Below are 17,971 nucleotides of genomic sequence, written 5' to 3' on the forward strand. Positions count from 1 at the left end.
TTGATTCTATACAGTGTAAAATAAGTTTGAACACGTTTGGATGTTTTTAATGGTTTATGCATGCCTGGGTCAGTACTGGGTCAATGGTGCCCTCTGGTGGCCATCTGAAGTCGGTGTGGATGTGGCGTTCAGTGGAAGGAAAGACTCATTTTACATTTGTCCACATCAACCAGTGTTATTATGTCTTTGGATTATGCCAGTTTGTTTAAAACTGATGGGCCCAGTTATTCACAAACCAATTATATGTGGTAAACATCCATTTATAAAGACCTTAAGACGCTTTTAATTGGCTGAATTTTGACAGACATATGGTCTCATCAAGCAGGATAACATGTTGTTCATGAACTTCCATGTCTGGCCGCGGTTGCTCACGTCCCATGTGAAATTATAAGGGAAATTAAAGTGATTTTCATTAGGGAAATAAAAGAAATCGGCAACCAGTTGCAATTGATTCATTAACAATATTATTATATGTTAATGATTAGGCTATTACACAAAGCTTAGTAAAATTATATATTTAAACAAAGCATTCATCAGTTTTTGATACAATGACAAAACATGGCTAGATCAAAACTGGCAAACCACAGGCCGGATTTAATCCGGTCAACGGGTCAATGATCCTGCTCCGGTTCTGTCACGCAATATCTCTGTTCTCTTTCAGTAATGCTTCACAAGCCTCAACAAGTGTTCAACATGCGGAGAAACTTGGACAGATCTGGACAACAAGCAAATCTTGATCTCAGAGTCATGATGTCAGATGTCACAGTAATGCTCTGTCTTGTCTCACCTGATTCCCTGATTAGTTCCCCGTCATCAGTTAGTTCCCTCGAGTACCCTGTGTGTTTATTCTCCCGTTCAGTCGTCGGCTAAAGTTTGTGTGTTTGTGTGTGCATGTCTTTGTGGACACGTTGACACCTTTCCGTTGCATTGCAATTTTTTTTCTTATTCTAAACGCGATCAACATTTGATGTGTTTGGGGAATTTGGCTAACATGTAACATTTTAAATACATTCTGCTGAAATTAATGAAATGACTCGAAAAAAGATTTGATCATTTTGTTGAATGAGATTCTAAGATCCTAGTCAGTAAAATGATCCGAACTTCCCACTCTTAGAGTTGACTGCAGAGATGACACCTTACACAATCCAAATGTTCTTTGTGCAGAAGCAGTGGATGCTTACTGTGAGACGGTGGTAACTCGTTTATTGAGATGGATGAACTGCTCACACAAATATGCTAGTGCATATTTATACAACTAGTGCAAAATGCCCGTGCAAAATATTTTTAAGCAATTGTTGGTTTGGTGTGTTTGAGGGCTCATTGTTACAATTACACAGCAAAAGTTCAGTGACATTTTTATTTGTGCATGGTAGAAAGCATACTGATACTGACATAATGATGCATTGGAGGATATATTTAGAGTGGATATTTATGTTTTGTTAGTGCAGACTGGCTGTTCTTGAAGATTACATGTTGTTATTGTGTCAGCACCTCTTTATAGACAACATTGCTCAGAAAGTGGCGCTTTTTGTTTGCTTCATTATTTTGAGCAAGAACACGAAGTCTGCTTGATCTGCCAACTCTGCTGGCTGCAACGTAGAATTGACCATGACTGAAGAAGTCTCTTGTGCAGAAGACACCAACATGTTTCAAAGACTGGCCTTGTGACTTATTGAATGTCATGGCAAAGCAGGGTCTCACCGGAAACTGCCTACGTCGCAGGGTGAATGGAAATATGTTGTCAGATGGGATGAGGATGATGCGTGGAATGAGTAATGTGCGTCCAGGATTGACGCCGATCACAAAAGTAGCAACCAAAAGATGAGACAGGATTTGTTCAATGATGTATCTCGATCCATTGCAGTGTCCATTTTGTTGGTCGAAATTTCGAAGTAGCATGATCACCATTCCCACCTTTAAAGTGATGCGATGGGGAGGCATACCAGATGGGCAGGGTATTTAGAAACTCAGTCGGGTACATATGGTGACCCTCAGATTCTGCAGTGTCCACACTGTTACAAACATGCCCTTCTCCAGGAAAATTCTTTGTCATATATTCATTCACTTTGTCAACTTCAGAGTTGGTTGGGCACAGTATGACACGTTCACATAGCCACTTTGGATTGGAAATGTTGACTGTCATGTCATCATATACCCAATTGACAATGTCCTCAAGTTTCTCGCCAGAAATTGATAGTGATTCATTGAGCTCAATTGCAAATTCACCCTCTTCTTGAACCACAGGAATTTTTCCCTCACCAAGGTTCAAAAGGAATTTGGCAAAATCTGCTTCTGTTTGTTGATCTCTAGCAGCTTGAGTAATCCTCATGTTTTCTGTTAGACGAAGAATTTCAACATTTTTCCATAAAAAACACCTCCCTATGATCTGGGTATGGCTACCATGTGGGACAACAGTAAGGATTTGCCTCCAGTCACCGCTGAAAACCATTGTGATGCCACCAAATGGCTTGTCTGAACCTCTGAGCCACTGGAATGTACGATCTGCTGCTTCTAATGCACGGCGATCCATCATTGAGACTTCATCCACAACCATGAGATGCGTCATTCTAATGAGTGTTGCAGTGCTGTCATGTTCACTCATACTGCAAGTGGACTCGTCGGTGAGAATGAGAGGACATTTTGTCCTGCTGTGAAAGGTTGTGCCTTTCGGAAGTAGGGTAGCTGCAATGCCACTTGCAGCGGTTACAAGAGCTACTTTGCCCTGTGCAAGCACTTTGTTAAAGGATGTGGCACAATATGAATGTTTTCCCAGTTCCACCACTTGCATCAAGGGATATCATTTTTCCAAGTCCTTGTTCCACACTTTCCATCACTGTTTTGACAACTTTTTGCTGTTCGTCATTGAGGCTGTTTTCTGTGTCAGTAATGATAGTTTGAAGTTCCTCTATGTTGTGCTCAGTCTCATGCTGGATGATGACTCCGGACGTGAAGTGGATCAGGCTCAGGGAGGCCAAAGTTCCCATTTAAAGTAAAACCATGTCTTTCAACATGGTCCTTAAGGTCAAGTAGCACTTGAGTCACAATAAATTCATCTGGCTCATTCACATTGGCCCTGTGCATGAAATCTTCACACAGCACATGCTTGTGCCTTTCCCAGAACTGCAAGTGTTTCCCTCTATGAACAAACATTAGCATGTTGGCGAATACTTCACGCAGTGCTGAGCCAAATGTCACATTTGTGTATGTGAAGAGTTGAAACACATCTGGGTACACAATGTGTCGCATGTGTGGATGAAGAGACATTGCTTCAAAAAAGGCGGTCAGTGTGGTGGCAGGTGGCCCTGAGTCCAACAGGTTCTGGGCAGCGCCTTCATCATTGAACATGATGACCTGTTCATCCTCTAGATGAATTGCAAGCATCTTTACTGGTGGCTGTTTCTGCTGAATGGGGAAGTCGTATATGCGCCAGTATCCCTCAGATGCAGTGATGTAACGCCCTAACTCATAACGTGTCACCTCATCACGTCGTAGTATCTCACGGGTCTCATCATCAGGTACATCCAGTCTCACCATGCACTGATCAGGTCCCTTCTTCAAATATTTATACAGATATTTGACACTGGAGACAGCACATACAATTTCAACGTTAATATGCGCATTGTATCGGAGCAGGATGTACGGATTGTATGGCACAACCCATGTATTATTGACAGGTACATTGACGCCACCTCTGATGGTCTTGATGATGGGAGAACCAGGTGCTCCTTCTGTTCATCTTCGGTACAGTGGGTAGGAGTTGTCTGAAAAGCTTGTGTTCAGTCTCAATTGTTTGGGATAGTCTTTGGTGCACTTTTTGTTTACCATGCAGGGGCTAGCACTGTTCCATTGCCCACATGGACCGTGAATCATGTGTGATGTTACAAAGCGATGTAGTTCCATATTTGTGTTTTTGTCAGGAATCTCTGCAGACACCACACGGTCAATATCGCTGGCGGTCCTGGGTTTGTCGCGGGCTACCATGGTCATGAGCATGTATATATGTGGAAGATGCCTCTTTTGTGTTTCCTTCACCATCACATATGCATCAATGTGTCCCAAGATGTCACGCTTGAGGAGGTCTGTGAGGAGTGCTTCCACCTTCATGTGAAATACTTGAGCAATGATGTCTGGTCTCTGATTGGTCTGTTGACCCTCAAAAAGTGATCCTGTGATTTCAGGCCAGTTCGGGTTGCAAGTGAAGGTGAGGAAGAAGTCAGGGTTTCCTTTGATTCGTACCAAGGCCATGGCATCTTGGAACTCCTTGGCATACCATCGGGGTTATCCGTAAATTGTGTGTGGCAGGATGGTTAGGCGTCCAGGAATGATCTCGGTGTGACTATTCAGGGCATCAACAATGATTTTATACTTTTCAGCCTCGATAGACTTCTGGTTGTGGCGGATCCAGTTGAGGCGGTGTGACTCAATTTTTGCCATCATGTCACATACGTATTGCTGTGTCAGTCTCCCACCACGAAGCAGCAAATTGAAGTGTTGAGCAATGTCACGCACTTGAATATGGTAACGGTAGAATCTAATTTTTATGCCATTCAACTTTGGTTCCAATCCAATCATCTTCTATTGAATAAGAAAAAGTCATATAGCATATTGTTCCCCACCAGATCAGCTTCAATGAATCAAGATAACAAACTTTTACTCAAATTCCTAGATGATACTCAACTTGTACAAGTTGATGAACTTAAATATTTGGGCCTTTGGCTTGACTCACAACTCTCCTTTAGGTGTCATATTAACTCTGTTGTTAAAAAGATTAATTGTAATTTACGAATATTGTATCGCTCTATTAACTGTTTCACTCAACTGATTAGACTAAGAATTGTGTCACAGTTAATATTTCCCATATTAGACTATGCGGACATTGTCTATCAAAACACATCAGAATCAAATTTGAAGGTATTGAATGTTGTTTTCAATAATATATGTAGATTTGTGCTGAGATGTCCTTTTACTACTCACCACTGTGTAATGTATGACTCACTGAATCTATTATCACCAAAAGCCAGAAGACAGTATCACTGGTATCAGGTCATTTTTAAATGTGTGTATTATAATTATCCTTCTTACCTGAAGGATTATTTACTTCCATATAGACCCAGCTATAGATTGAGACACACTGAATATCTCTCCTTCATTGTGCCAAATATCTCCAAAGAGAGTGGTAGACGTGCCTTTAAATTCAAAGCCCCCTCAGACTGGAATAGCCTGCCTGGGTCTCTAAGATCTGTCACATCATTGTGTTCCTTCAAAATATCTCTCTTTACTTACTTGCAAGCAAACTGTTGCTGTAAATGTTTTCCTCATGCATGACTGGACTTTTGTTTTTTATACCCTTTATATTTGGGATACTTATTTTTTTTTATTATTTTTTTATTATTATGTGTACTTATGCGAGTATGGGTGTAGGTACGTGTATACATGATGTTTGTATATATGTATGTATAGACATATGTGTATGTAAGCCAGGGCTAAATGTTGTTATGCATCTTAATACTGCAATATGTTTTACTCATGGATTTGTTTCCAATAAGGAGTTGGTGGGTCGGGCGAGGCGGCATGAGGTAGAGCTTTAGTGTGAGTGAATGTATATGTGCTGCATTATCTTTGTCTTTGTCTCGAGGACCCCCTCGAAAACGAGATGTTTCATCTCAAGGGGTATTCAATTCAATTCAAATGTTGGTGTGATACCTGCGAGCTCAGTGTGGTATCCTTGGGAACCCTGAGGCAGAAGAAGCACATATGACAATGGATCATATGCTGGATGCATGGCGTCGATTGTCTGAAGCCTTCCTCCTCTGAGGTGAAGAGTGACAGCCAGTTTCCCAAACTGCTGTGTAGTTGTTACTCCTGGAGCAATGACAGCCACGTCACTGTTGAGTGATGGAAGATTCACAGTGCCACGATGAAGGTCATGACGTCGTGTGCGAGCTGTTAGGACCATTTTCAGTTCATTAGCATTGTCATTTTGGGTCACATAGTCAAGTCAAGTCAAGTCATCTTCATTTATATAGCGCTTTTAACAATGGATTGTTTCAAAGCAGCTTTACAGAGATAAACATATAATTTAAGGTAACAGATTGTTTTGGCGTTATAGCGGTTCTTGAATAATGTTACTTCCAGCTAAAGTTAACTTTAACATACTCAATGGCTGACTTAAACTGTTGCACGTATGGATTGCACATGTGAATGGCCTCTTGTGTCCTCAGTAAAAAATCTTCATTCAGATCACTGTTTGAGGCATGGGCTCGACGGTTTTTCCAGCTCATGAGCAGGATCGTGGAAATAGATCTGAGCAAAGAGTGGTGTGCGACCTTGTTCTGGAAGGGGGCCGGCAATGTAATGATAAACTTTGCCTTGTAAACGTACACCTGGGTTGAAGCCAGGCATAGCTACCTCTTTAATACCAATACTTGCCATTGCCAGCGCATTGTTGTATTGTTTTGCTTGCTTCACAAAACTTTGATCAAGGAAAAGGTCCTTCCAGAAAAGCATCTGGAGGCTGTGGTGGGATTGAGCCAGGCTTGGGATTTGTGGCGTTATATGTAAGGTTAATCTTACCGGAGTTGCAGCAGAATCCTTTTCTCTCCTCTTTCCATACATAGGCACCACAATGTGAGCATGTAGGACATTCAAACAGTGAGGTCTTGCTCAGCATGTGCCTATAATCACCATGAAGTTCCTCTTGGAAGAAGTCTGTATCGTCACACCGAGCAAGGTTGCGATTGTCTTTTCGTGCCTTTTCCAGACGGGCGAGACGCATCTTCTGATGGCACGTGGTATCCCTTGCTCGTCGCTCCTCTTGCTGCTGAGGGGTCTCCTCCTCTCTGAGAAGGTTGTGTCGTTGACAGTCATGCATCTGGCGATTTGCTCGTATCTCAGGTGTTTCCTTATCTCTCATGTTAGCATGGTGAGCAGCAGGGGCGTCACTAGGATTTTCATTTTAGGGGGGCTAAGCCCCCAATATGATTTTTTTTTTTTTAAATAAAAATATGTAACACTTTAGTTTAGGATCTAAAGATCACTATTAACCATTTTCATTCCGATGCAAAGGCACGTTTTTATAATAACTGTGGTCCCTAATGTGAGGTAGGGCAAATAAGGGGGTTCGGGGTCTCACCGAGAAAATTTTGATTTCTCTGATTTACATATGTGCATTTTAAGATGTTCTGAAGGCCAAAAAACTTGGATAGTGGGCAGCTGATTATTTTTCTCTCCTCATCAGCATCACACTCTTTTTCTCTTTGTTTTTATCTTGCCCTGTCTCTTCCCCTCCTAAAGCTGAGCTTTGACTGATATAGGCTTTTCATTTTTGTCTGTCAGTGAAGAAAGTAAACATAGGGTCAATTGATAGGTTGATTTTGCCTATGAATCATTTTCTCAGACGCGTTTATTTACTGAAAGCTACTAAAGGTAATTAAGTTTATTAAATGCATTCACAATATGTAGGCTACACATTTATTATTGATCTTATGCCTAATACAGGGCCGTAGACAGGGCTTTAGTCACAGAGGTCCTAAATTTGAGGTTGGTAGGGGGTTCAAATTTTTTATTTCTCTGATATGTGCATTTCAAGACGTTTGAAGACCAAAAAAGGATAAGAAATAGCTTTAAAACCATGTCAGTGGGCAGATTATTTGTCAATACCTGCTCTCTTCTCATCTCCATCACTCTTTCTTTTTTTCTCAGTCTCTTCGTCCCTTTCTCTTCCCCTCCTAAAGCTGAGCTTTTTTAATTTACTAAAGGCTACAATTTGTATTATATCCTCAATATGTACACATTCATTATTAATCTTGTGCCTAACATGATGAAAACGGCTTTGTTAATGTTTCTTGTAAACTAATTATTACATTACATGAGTCACGTTACAGCCTATTTTCAGTTCAAAATGGCGAAATTAGACAAAACTATATTAGTTTGCCTGATTATTTTTTGTCATTCGTTTAACATTTATGACCTAAAAAAAGTAAAATATGAAATGTTAAGTTTAGCTACTTACATCTTATCTCGCACTTGACCGTACGCGTCGAGTCGCACTGTTAAAATTCGCGCTCAGCAGCGTCTGTGAACATAAAGCCTGCCTACTTTGATTTGATTGGTCATCTCAAATATTCTGACATTGACGAGCAGTGACAGACCAATGAGGCTCAGATGAACACACATGAACACACACACACACACACACACACACCCTGTCCTCTGTTTCTGACGTGCTCTCTGTCGGCGCCGCTGCGGATTGAAGATGAAGAACGCGCTGAATCTGATTATAACAAGACTGAAGCGAACACGAATTTGTGTAGCCTACATTAATCTCACATTTTTAGGGGGGCTAGGCTTCAGCCCCCCTAAAAAGGGCCTAGTGACGCCCCTGGTGAGCAGCGTTGCTTGCCAGCCGAGCACGGTGTTCGTCCTCTTCCTCAGCTCCACGTCACCTTTTCTGCCGTGCAGCGTTACTTGCCAGCCGAGCACGGTGTTCGTCCTCTTCCTCAGCTCCACGTCACCTTTTCTGCCGTGCAGCGTTATTTGCCAGCCGAGCACGGTGTTCGTCCTCTTCCTCAGCTCCACGTCACCTTTTCTGCCATGCAGCGTTACTTGCCAGCCGAGCACGGTGTTCGTCCTCTTCCTCAGCTCCACGTCACCTTTTCTGCCGTGCAGCGTCACTTGCCAGCCGAGCATCTCGGGCTTCGACTGACTGAGCATTACGTGCATGACGCATTGTCTTGCGCATCCTCTCTCTGTTGGTACGACTATCTTTCGTCATCTTAGCATCAGCAAAGGTGGTGTAACAGTAGGTCACAATCAGGTGGTCTGCAAAAGATCAGATGGGCAGAAATGTGGTATGAATATAATTAATTTAGCTGCTGTTCATAACTAATAGTTCATTTGAATTTGAATAATTTATGCACATCAATGCACAGCCAGAGACGGAAGAGAGTGATCATGAACAATAAGGCTGTGTGGCGTGAGCATGGCGTCTGCGTGGCGGTTTTTATGTCTTTGCACACCAGAAACGTGTCTGATGCGGCGCTGCTGCTGCTAGGTGGCGTACAGTGAGGGCTATCTCGGGATTTGGATCACCCTTGTGCAAAATATGGTGAGAGAGTTGTGGAAGGCCTATAATTTATGTTAAACAAAACATAAATATATAGCCTACTGATACAGCAAAGACTACGTCGGCAGTATTGACAAAGTAGGGTACAGAATTTTGTATTCTGTATTGAGAGGTGCAATATTTAAATATTTGAATATCGAATAACTATATCTGCATTTATGCAGTGCTTTTGGCCGCATTTGTGCGCAAAAACCGTGTATAAGTATAAGCGCGGAAAAATGAAAGTTTGAAGAATACAGATCCTATTTATTTTGCATTAGCATGAAGCTGCAGCTTCAAAATGCATGAATTACACTTACGAATAACAGTTAAATGCTACAAATATTTTTTTCTTACACTTGAAGGGCGATTTACACCTTTACAAATCTTCTCTTGCACATGCAAATTTAATTTACGCTTGCAATCTTATGTACGCTTTCACAAATCTTACCCTGTGCATGCGATTCTTTATGTCATAATTTTACCTTCATAGATTTGCTGTCACACGATCGGTAAGAGGATTACTATACTCGTTAAGCTCGTTAAAGCCTGCTATATACTGTTGAATAGGCAGGGCAACTATTTACCATAGCATATTAAACATCACATAGTTAACATAGCACATTAAACATCACATAGTTAACATAGCACATTAAACATCACATAGTTAACATATTGAGAATGAGAAGGTGACGTCACGCGTATCACTCCGTGTTGCATTGTGGGAAGGATTCGCCATCTTGGTAGGATACGCTATCCGTTGTCATGGTTACTTCGACCGTGAGACCGAGACAAATAGCGACAGAGAGAGAGAGAGCAGCTTGATATTTGTTTGCATTTTTGCGATAAGGCACAGTTTCTTGGGAATAAATGAAGAAGGGGGAAGCAAAAGGAAAGGGGCTCTATCGGGAGAGACTAAATAACAACACAAAGCAGCGTTATTTAGAGAAACTACTTGACATCAACATAGACCCGTACGACCTGCTACAGAATGGACGAAAGACCAAAGCACTACCACCTTTCACATACGCTGACAAAGTTAATTACCTGGTTTGTTTATGGTATCAGTGACTAACGTTACTGCCTACACAATGCAAGAGGATTAGAAGCTGAACAAGTCTGTTGCGGCTGCGGGTGCAAGACTTAGAAACCCCCAAACCTGTAACGTTAAACTGCGAGAGTTCAGTCATACTTGATGTTTCATTCAGGCCTCATTCATATGTGGAAATAAATCTGATATGAATCAGATACGTGCATTTGGACCTGCCGTGCAACGTTAAGCGAACAGACCGGACATTCCCCTGTCAATGCGAATCGTACGTCATTAAAAAAAGTGTATTTTTAAAACATTTCATGGTACAGATATATCTATAACAAATGAAACAACTCTAGTTGAATAACAGAGTATTAATTTCGTTCGTTTGTGTTAAATAAAAGGCGAACTGTGCTGAAATGTGTTGCTTTTGAAAGCAGGCTTTGCTCGCTGTTGCTGCTGTCAGTTTATTGACAAGCAGTTTCTCTAAGCTGGCTAGCACTGTTATTTAGTCTCTCCCGATAGAACCCCTTTCATTTCTCTTCCTTCTCCATATCTTCCAAAGAAACTGCGGCGTATCGGTAAAATGTAAAATGTAAACAAATACTAAGCTGCTCTTGTCAGAAACCAATCAGAGTCCACATCTCACACCACACAACGATCACTCTCTCCTGAGTTCTAATCACCTGCACCTGTTCCCAATCAGCAACCAGCTCCATAAAAACATCCAGTTCACATTCAATCTTTGTCAAGTCTCCAACAGGAACAGACGCTTTACCACTGTTTCACGAAGTCTCTGATACAACCTGTCCTCGTCACGTAACGTATACTCACCTGAATTATACTAACCTCTGTGTCCTTGTTCTGATGTTCCTAGAAGCTTCAACTGTATCCGGGTCTCCTGAGTCCTTGTATTCCTCCTGAGTTCCACTCGCTCACAGCTGTATCTGAAAGAGAAAAGACAATTCATCACCGAACTGTGTTAGTTTATCGTTAGATAAACTGAAGAGGATCTGCTCACCTGGAATCCTTCCCGCACAGTAATCTTCACCGAATTCACCTCTGAACTTTGAATTTTCTCGCCTTTGAACTTGATGCACTGAAATAAAGCTTTATGTTGATTCACTTACCTCAGTCTCCAAGCCTGTATCCTGACAGAAGACTTGACCAAAACCGAAAGAGGTGAAGAAAATGGATTCCACACGAACCTCAGGCACGGATACAAACTCTATTAAACCTACCGCCGCTGCAACAAATTCCATACAAGTCCCCGCTGCCCCGGCGAACCCAGTGCTACCCCCAGCCAGCGCTTCCGTAAACTCTGCTTCCTCTATTGCTTGCTTCGCTAGTCCACATTCGCGCCCAGCGCCATTCTCCGGTCGGGCGGAGGATTGCAACGGATTCTTATTGCAATGTTCACTTGCGTTGGAACAACAAGCCCAACTATATCCCACCGAGCGATCGAAAGTCGCTTTCATTATTCAACAATTATCCGGAGCAGCTTTGAGATGGGCTGAGGCATTGTGGATGCAGGAATCCACTGTGATGACATCTGTTCAGGAATTTGTAAAACACTTCAACGAAGTTTTCGGACGTCCAACTGAAGACTCCTCTGTCGGTGATCAATTGTTGCAGTTGCGTCAAGGAAAGAAGACAGTTTCTGAGTATTCTTTAGAATTTCGCACTCTAGCCTCCAACAGTGGGTGGAATGAAAGGGTGCTCATCTCAGTTTATCGCCGTGGGTTGAATCCTGCCCTGCGTCTTCAATTGGCGATTTATGATGACACCCTGGGAATAGAGAAATTCATCCAGCAGGCTATTCGTGTGCAGCAAAGATCTCAGAACTGTTACCAAGATACTATGCTATGTCACTCTTCTTCTCCTCAAGTTGTCATGGGTTCTGCGTCAGAAGATCAATCTGAGAAGATGCAAGTCGACACTTTTTTCGACTTTCCCAGGCAGAACGCACTCGCAGAAGAGAGTTGAAATTATGCATGTACTGTGGAGCCAAGGGTCATTTTAGACTCACCTGTCCCATTCGACCAGGTCGGCTGACGGTAAGCTCCGTTCAAGACAACTCCCTTATATCAACACCCCTTACGATTCCTGTAATCCTGAAATCTCGAAATATCCATGTATCTGTAACAGCTATCATCGACTCTGGGTCAGCAGGGAACTTCATTTCAGGACAGCTCTGTAAAGAACTCAACCTCCGGAAGATTGACACTCCCAAGCCCTACTCCATCTACGCCGTAACAGGTGAGCTGATTAACAAAGGACATGTCACATCCCAGATAACACCCATCCAGTTATGGATTGAAAACGTACACCATGAAATGTTCGAACCTTTTGTTCTACAGAATAGTCAAACAGACATAATCCTAGGTCGCCCATGGTTAATTCGTCACCAACCCACCATAAATTGGCAGTCTGGTCAGATCACTAGATGGGGTTGTCAGTGCCCACTTAATGAAATTCCACATCCTAGCTCTCCTTGTGCTCAACCACCCGAAGTTCTAAAAGTGAATTCCACATCCATCGAAAGTCCCACGGAAAACCTATCCACGAGTATTCCCTCCTGTTACTCCTCATTCTCTGACATTTTCAATCCAGTTACTGCCTCCAACTTACCTCCCCATCGGCCATGGGACTGTGCCATTGATCTGAAACCCGGAGCATCCATTCCCAAGGGTCGAATTTATTCCCTGTCAATTCCCGAACAAGATTCCATGCGAAAGTACATCGAGGAAGCCTTGGAACAAGGTTACATCCGTCCTTCCACATCACCTGCTGCGGCTAGTTTCTTTTTTGTTCCCAAGAAAGACGGGGGTTTAAGACCATGCATTGACTACAGAGCCCTAAACCAGATCACCGTGAAATTCAGTTATCCACTGCCCCTCATCCCATCAGCTCTGGAAAATTTTCACCAAATTGGATTTAAGGAGTGCATACAATCTGGTCCGAATTAGGAAAGGGGATGAGTGGAAGACGGCTTTCATAACTCCTGCAGGGCATTATGAATATCTGGTGATGCGGTATGGATTGGTAAACGCCCCTTCCGTCTTCCAGAGCTTCATGGATGAGGTACTCTGGGATTTCTTGGGAAAGTTCGTGGTGGTATATATCGACGATATTCTTATTTTTTCCAAAGACCTAGTGGAACATCGACATCATGTATCTCAGGTACTCCAACGACTCCGAGAATTCACTCTGTTCCTAAAGGCTGAGAAGTGCTCTTTCCATCAAACCAGTGTCGAGTTCCTGGGATATCATCTCAGTGAGAACGGAGTGGAAATGAATAATCGGAAGACGGAGACCATTCTGTCCTGGCCTACTCCTCAGTCAGTTAAGGAACTTCAGAGATTCCTCGGTTTCGCAAATTTCTACCGACGATTTATACATCAATACAGCCTTTTGACAGCTCTCCTGACCTCCCTGCTAAAAGGAAAACCCAAGACACTTCTTTGGACCCCAGGAGCAGACAGAGCTTTTGAATCACTCAAGGCCGCTTCACCGTTGCACCATTACTCCATCATCCAGATCCGGAAAAGGTATTTGTGGTAGAAGTGGACGCCTCCACTACAGGAGTAGGAGCGATTCTGTCCCAGTACTCTGATGATTCCTCCAAAACCATACCCTGTGCGTTCTTTTCTAGAAAGCTATCAACTGCAGAAAGCAATTACGACATTGGAAACGGGAACTCTTGGCTGTGAAACTTGCCTTGGAGGAATGGAGGCATTGGCTAGAGGGGGCCAAACATCCATTTCTAGTACTCACCGATCACAAGTCCCTTCAGTATTTAAGAGATGCTAAGAGACTGAATCCACGTCAGGCTAGATGGGCACTGTTCTTGACTCGTTTTCTCATATCGACCAGGATCAAAGAACACTAGAGCAGATGCTCTTTCCCGTATCCATGCCCGAGAAAGTCCAGTTGAAGAACCCGAAACCATCTTACCTGATAGGTTATTTGTCAATCCAATCCATTGGGAAATCAATGAACAGCTGCTAGAAAGGTCACGACAACAACCCAGAGTCCCAGGATGTCCCCCCGGCAAGATTTATGTGCCTGAAGATTTTCGTAACTCCTTGATTTCATCGGCTCATTCCTCGGTGGGCACAGGTCATCCTGGAATAACTAAAACTACGTCCACTCTCCAACTCACGTATTGGTGGCCCAACATGCAGCAAGACATAACCACGTTTATCCAAGGATGTATTCCCTGTGCCATGTCCAAAGTTCCACGACAGCTGCCAGTGGGTAAACTGATGCCCCTTCCTGTCCCACATAGACCTTGGTCACACATTGGGGTAGATTTCGTTTGCAGATCTTCCTGTCTCAGAGGGTAACACTTGTATCCTCGTAGCCATTGATCGGTTCTCCAAGGCGTGTAAGTTGATCCCCCTGAAGAGTCTTCCCACAGCCTTCGTCACGGGAGAATTATTAATGGAACATGTTTTTCGAAATTTCGGTATCCCAGAGGACATTGTGTCCGACAGAGGGCCTCAATTCATCTCCCGGGTTGGGCGAGCATTCTTCTCTATGATGAATGTGACTGTAAGTCTCTCATCAGGGTACCATCCGCAAACCAACGGCCAACCCGAACGAAAAATCCAAGATGTTGGACGATTCCTGCGTACATTCTGCCACTCCAACCAGAACATCTGGAGTCGGTATCTGATTTGGGCAGAATACGCACAAAATTCCCTCAGACAGGCATCTACAAAGTTAACTCCGTTCCAATGTGTGTTGGGTTACCAACCTCCTTTGTTTCCTTGGTCCGGTGAGCCCTCCGAGGTGCCAGCGGTTGATAAATGGTTTAGAGAGAGTGAAAGGGTCTGGAATCAAACTCATCATCACCTTCGACAAGCAATAAATCGCCAACGAAACTTCGCAGATGCCCGTCGCCGTCAGATACCTGAATACCAACCTGGACAACTGGTCTGGCTTTCTATGAGAGACATCCGTCTACGTCAACCTAGTCGTAAACTTAGTCCCAAGTACATCGGACCATTCCCCATAGAAAGACAGATCAATCCAGTGACCTATAAGCTTCGTCTCCCGGCTCAGCAACGAATCCATTCCACGTTCCATGTCTCTCTCCTGAAACCGCATCATCCAGCGGTGTCTAGCACAGCTACAGAACCAGCTCCGGAGGATACTCCCACGATACCTCCTATTGAACCAGAGTCCATCTATTCAATAAGAGAAATATTGGACTCCCGACGTCGAGGTGGTCAGCTCGAATATTTGATAGATTGGGAGGGATATGGACCAGAGGAGAGATGTTGGATACCCCGGAAGGACATTCTTGATCCTGATATGCTCCTTGAATTCCACACTCAACATCCAAGCAAACCTGCACCACGACCCAGAGGTAGACCCCCGTGACATCGGGGTTCAAGGTCCGCTGGCGCGGACTCTGGAGGGAGGGGTAGTGTCAGAAACCAATCAGAGTCCACATCTCACACCACACAACGATCACTCTCTCCTGAGTTCTAATCACCTGCACCTGTTCCCAATCAGCAACCAGCTCCATAAAAACACCCAGTTCACATTCAATCTTTGTCAAGTCTCCAACAGGAACAGACGCTTTACCACTGTTTCACGAAGTCTCTGATACAACCTGTCCTCATCACGTAACGTATACTCACCTGAATTATACTAACCTCTGTGTCCTTGTTCTGATGTTCCTAGAAGCTTCAACTGTATCCGGGTCTCCTGAGTCCTTGTATTCCTCCTGAGTTCCACTCGCTCACAGCTGTATCTGAAAGAGAAAAGACAATTCATCACCGAACTGTGTTAGTTTATCGTTAGATAAACTGAAGAGGATCTGCTCACCTGGAATCCTTCCCGCACAGTAATCTTCACCGAATTCACCTATGAACTTTGAATTTTCTCGCCTTTGAACTTGATGCACTGAAATAAAGCTTTATGTTGATTCACTTACCTCAGTCTCCGAGCCTGTATCCTGACAGCGCTGTCTCTCTTTCGCTATTTCTGGATGAATGTTTAGTCGCGCCTCTGTGAAGTTCTGAAGGCGTTGCCCCTGGCAACCGATAGCGTCTCCTACCATCATGGCCGACCGGCTCAGACCCCGCCCAAATCGGCACGTGACTCCTCACTCTCAATACATGCTAACTTCAGCGCGCATGACAGATAACGTTAATAGCATTTACTACAAATGATGGGCGTGAAAGAGACTGCGAACGCAGTAAATATAATATTAAGAAGTAAACAGCGTAGCTGACTTACAGATTAACAAATGAATAAGCGCGACGATTCAGGGAGCAAATCTGCTTTCTTCGTCCCTGGTCCTGCGCTGTGCTCACCCAGCGGCTAGAGCGGTAAAAACATATATATTTAGCGAAATCTTTTGCATTTCTAATCCAAACAACGTCAAACTCGGCACTGCACTTACTCGTGCCCGTAGCAAGACACCTGTCAAGTTTGAGATCCATCGGACTAACGGTTCGAGAGATATGCGATTAACAGACAGACACACACACACACACACACAGACAGACAGACATTCCTGTAATTTATAGATAGATTTCAGTCCACAGGTCTCATCCCTCCACGGAATTGTCCATTACCGCTGTCGTAAATAATTTAGCCTACTACTGTCGCACGCGCACGCTCGCTGTTTATCCAGCACCGGCTTTGGAATCAACAATGGCCACAGACAATTTGAGGAAGTGGTGGGGGAAGTGACGTATGCCGTAAAGCAGTCGAATTTTGTAGTTCTTTTTGTGCTCCGGTTACTACCCGAAACCCGAAGTTACATAGTGCCAGTAAAAGCAATACAGACACCGTCAGGCTATGGCAGACGTGTCATTTAACCTATTGTAAGGCGATATACCATCACAAGGGTATTGGAAATATATTATGAAGGTTAAAAAAAATACATAGTGTTACTTTAAACAGGTCTTGTCCAGCGGCCGCATCTACAAACAACAACAGTGGCAAACCCATGACCCTGTCCCGCAAACATCACGGGCGGTGAGGATTTCCCTTTCGATTTGAACAACTATGTGCGCCAACTTGAACTTGCGTCAGGAATGGAAAAGGTTCGAGATCCACTTCAGGAAGTCATTGGATACCAAGCTACTCGAAGAAAGAGCTTACTCTGCCTGCTCCGGTGACCCGGCGAAATGGAGTAAAGTCATCCAGTATTCTTCCAAAACAGAATATTTAGAACGAGGCGTACCAGCGGGAAAGAGTTTGGATGGCCACTCCTGAAATACATGTCACGCATCCTAAAAAAGTTCCCCTTGAGCGATAAACATCCGGACTAAGAATGCAGGGAAAGTTGGCATGTCTGGACTTTGCTGATCATTCTACCTCTCATGCTATGTACAGAAATGCTGCAATGGGGCGGATATTCTCTGTCTCACTGCCAAGGCCAGACTACAGGTGTTACCAACCAGACACAGCCTAGCATTATGAAGATTACCATACTGTCACATGTCTGTCCTGTCTTGTGATGCACATGGGTGTTTTGTTATTTTGGGCCATGTGCTCTTGTCATTGTCTGGTCCCTCCCCCTTGTTATCTGATTATTGGTTTATTTGTCCCACCTGTCCTCCTCGTTACCCTCCTTTGTTTGCCTCCCTATTTAGTCTTCCTGTGTTTGCTGTCCTGTACTCGTTCGTTATTATTGTTATGTGTGTTGAGTCGTGTGGAGTTCTGTGCCTGCCCTGGCCTGCCATGTAATGTGTTGGATTTAGTTTTTTGGGACCTGGATTTCTTTTGTTGGTTTGCTTGTTTTTTGTTTCAATTCAACACCTTCAATTAAACACCTTCAATTCACTCTGCACTTGAGTCCTCACTCC

General features: G+C 43.5%; 1 pseudogene; it reads right to left on the reverse strand.

The window, feature by feature from the left end:
* Positions 1 to 2,922: 2,922 nt before the first annotated feature.
* On the reverse strand, positions 2,923 to 4,434 carry LOC130103789 (uncharacterized; annotated as a pseudogene).
* Positions 4,435 to 17,971: the final 13,537 nt, after the last annotated feature.

This window comes from Rhinichthys klamathensis, unplaced genomic scaffold (genome assembly GCF_029890125.1).
Source record: "Rhinichthys klamathensis goyatoka isolate OS25496 unplaced genomic scaffold, OSU_Roscu_1.1 h1tg000297l_1, whole genome shotgun sequence".
Taxonomy (NCBI): Eukaryota; Metazoa; Chordata; class Actinopteri; order Cypriniformes; family Leuciscidae; genus Rhinichthys; species Rhinichthys klamathensis.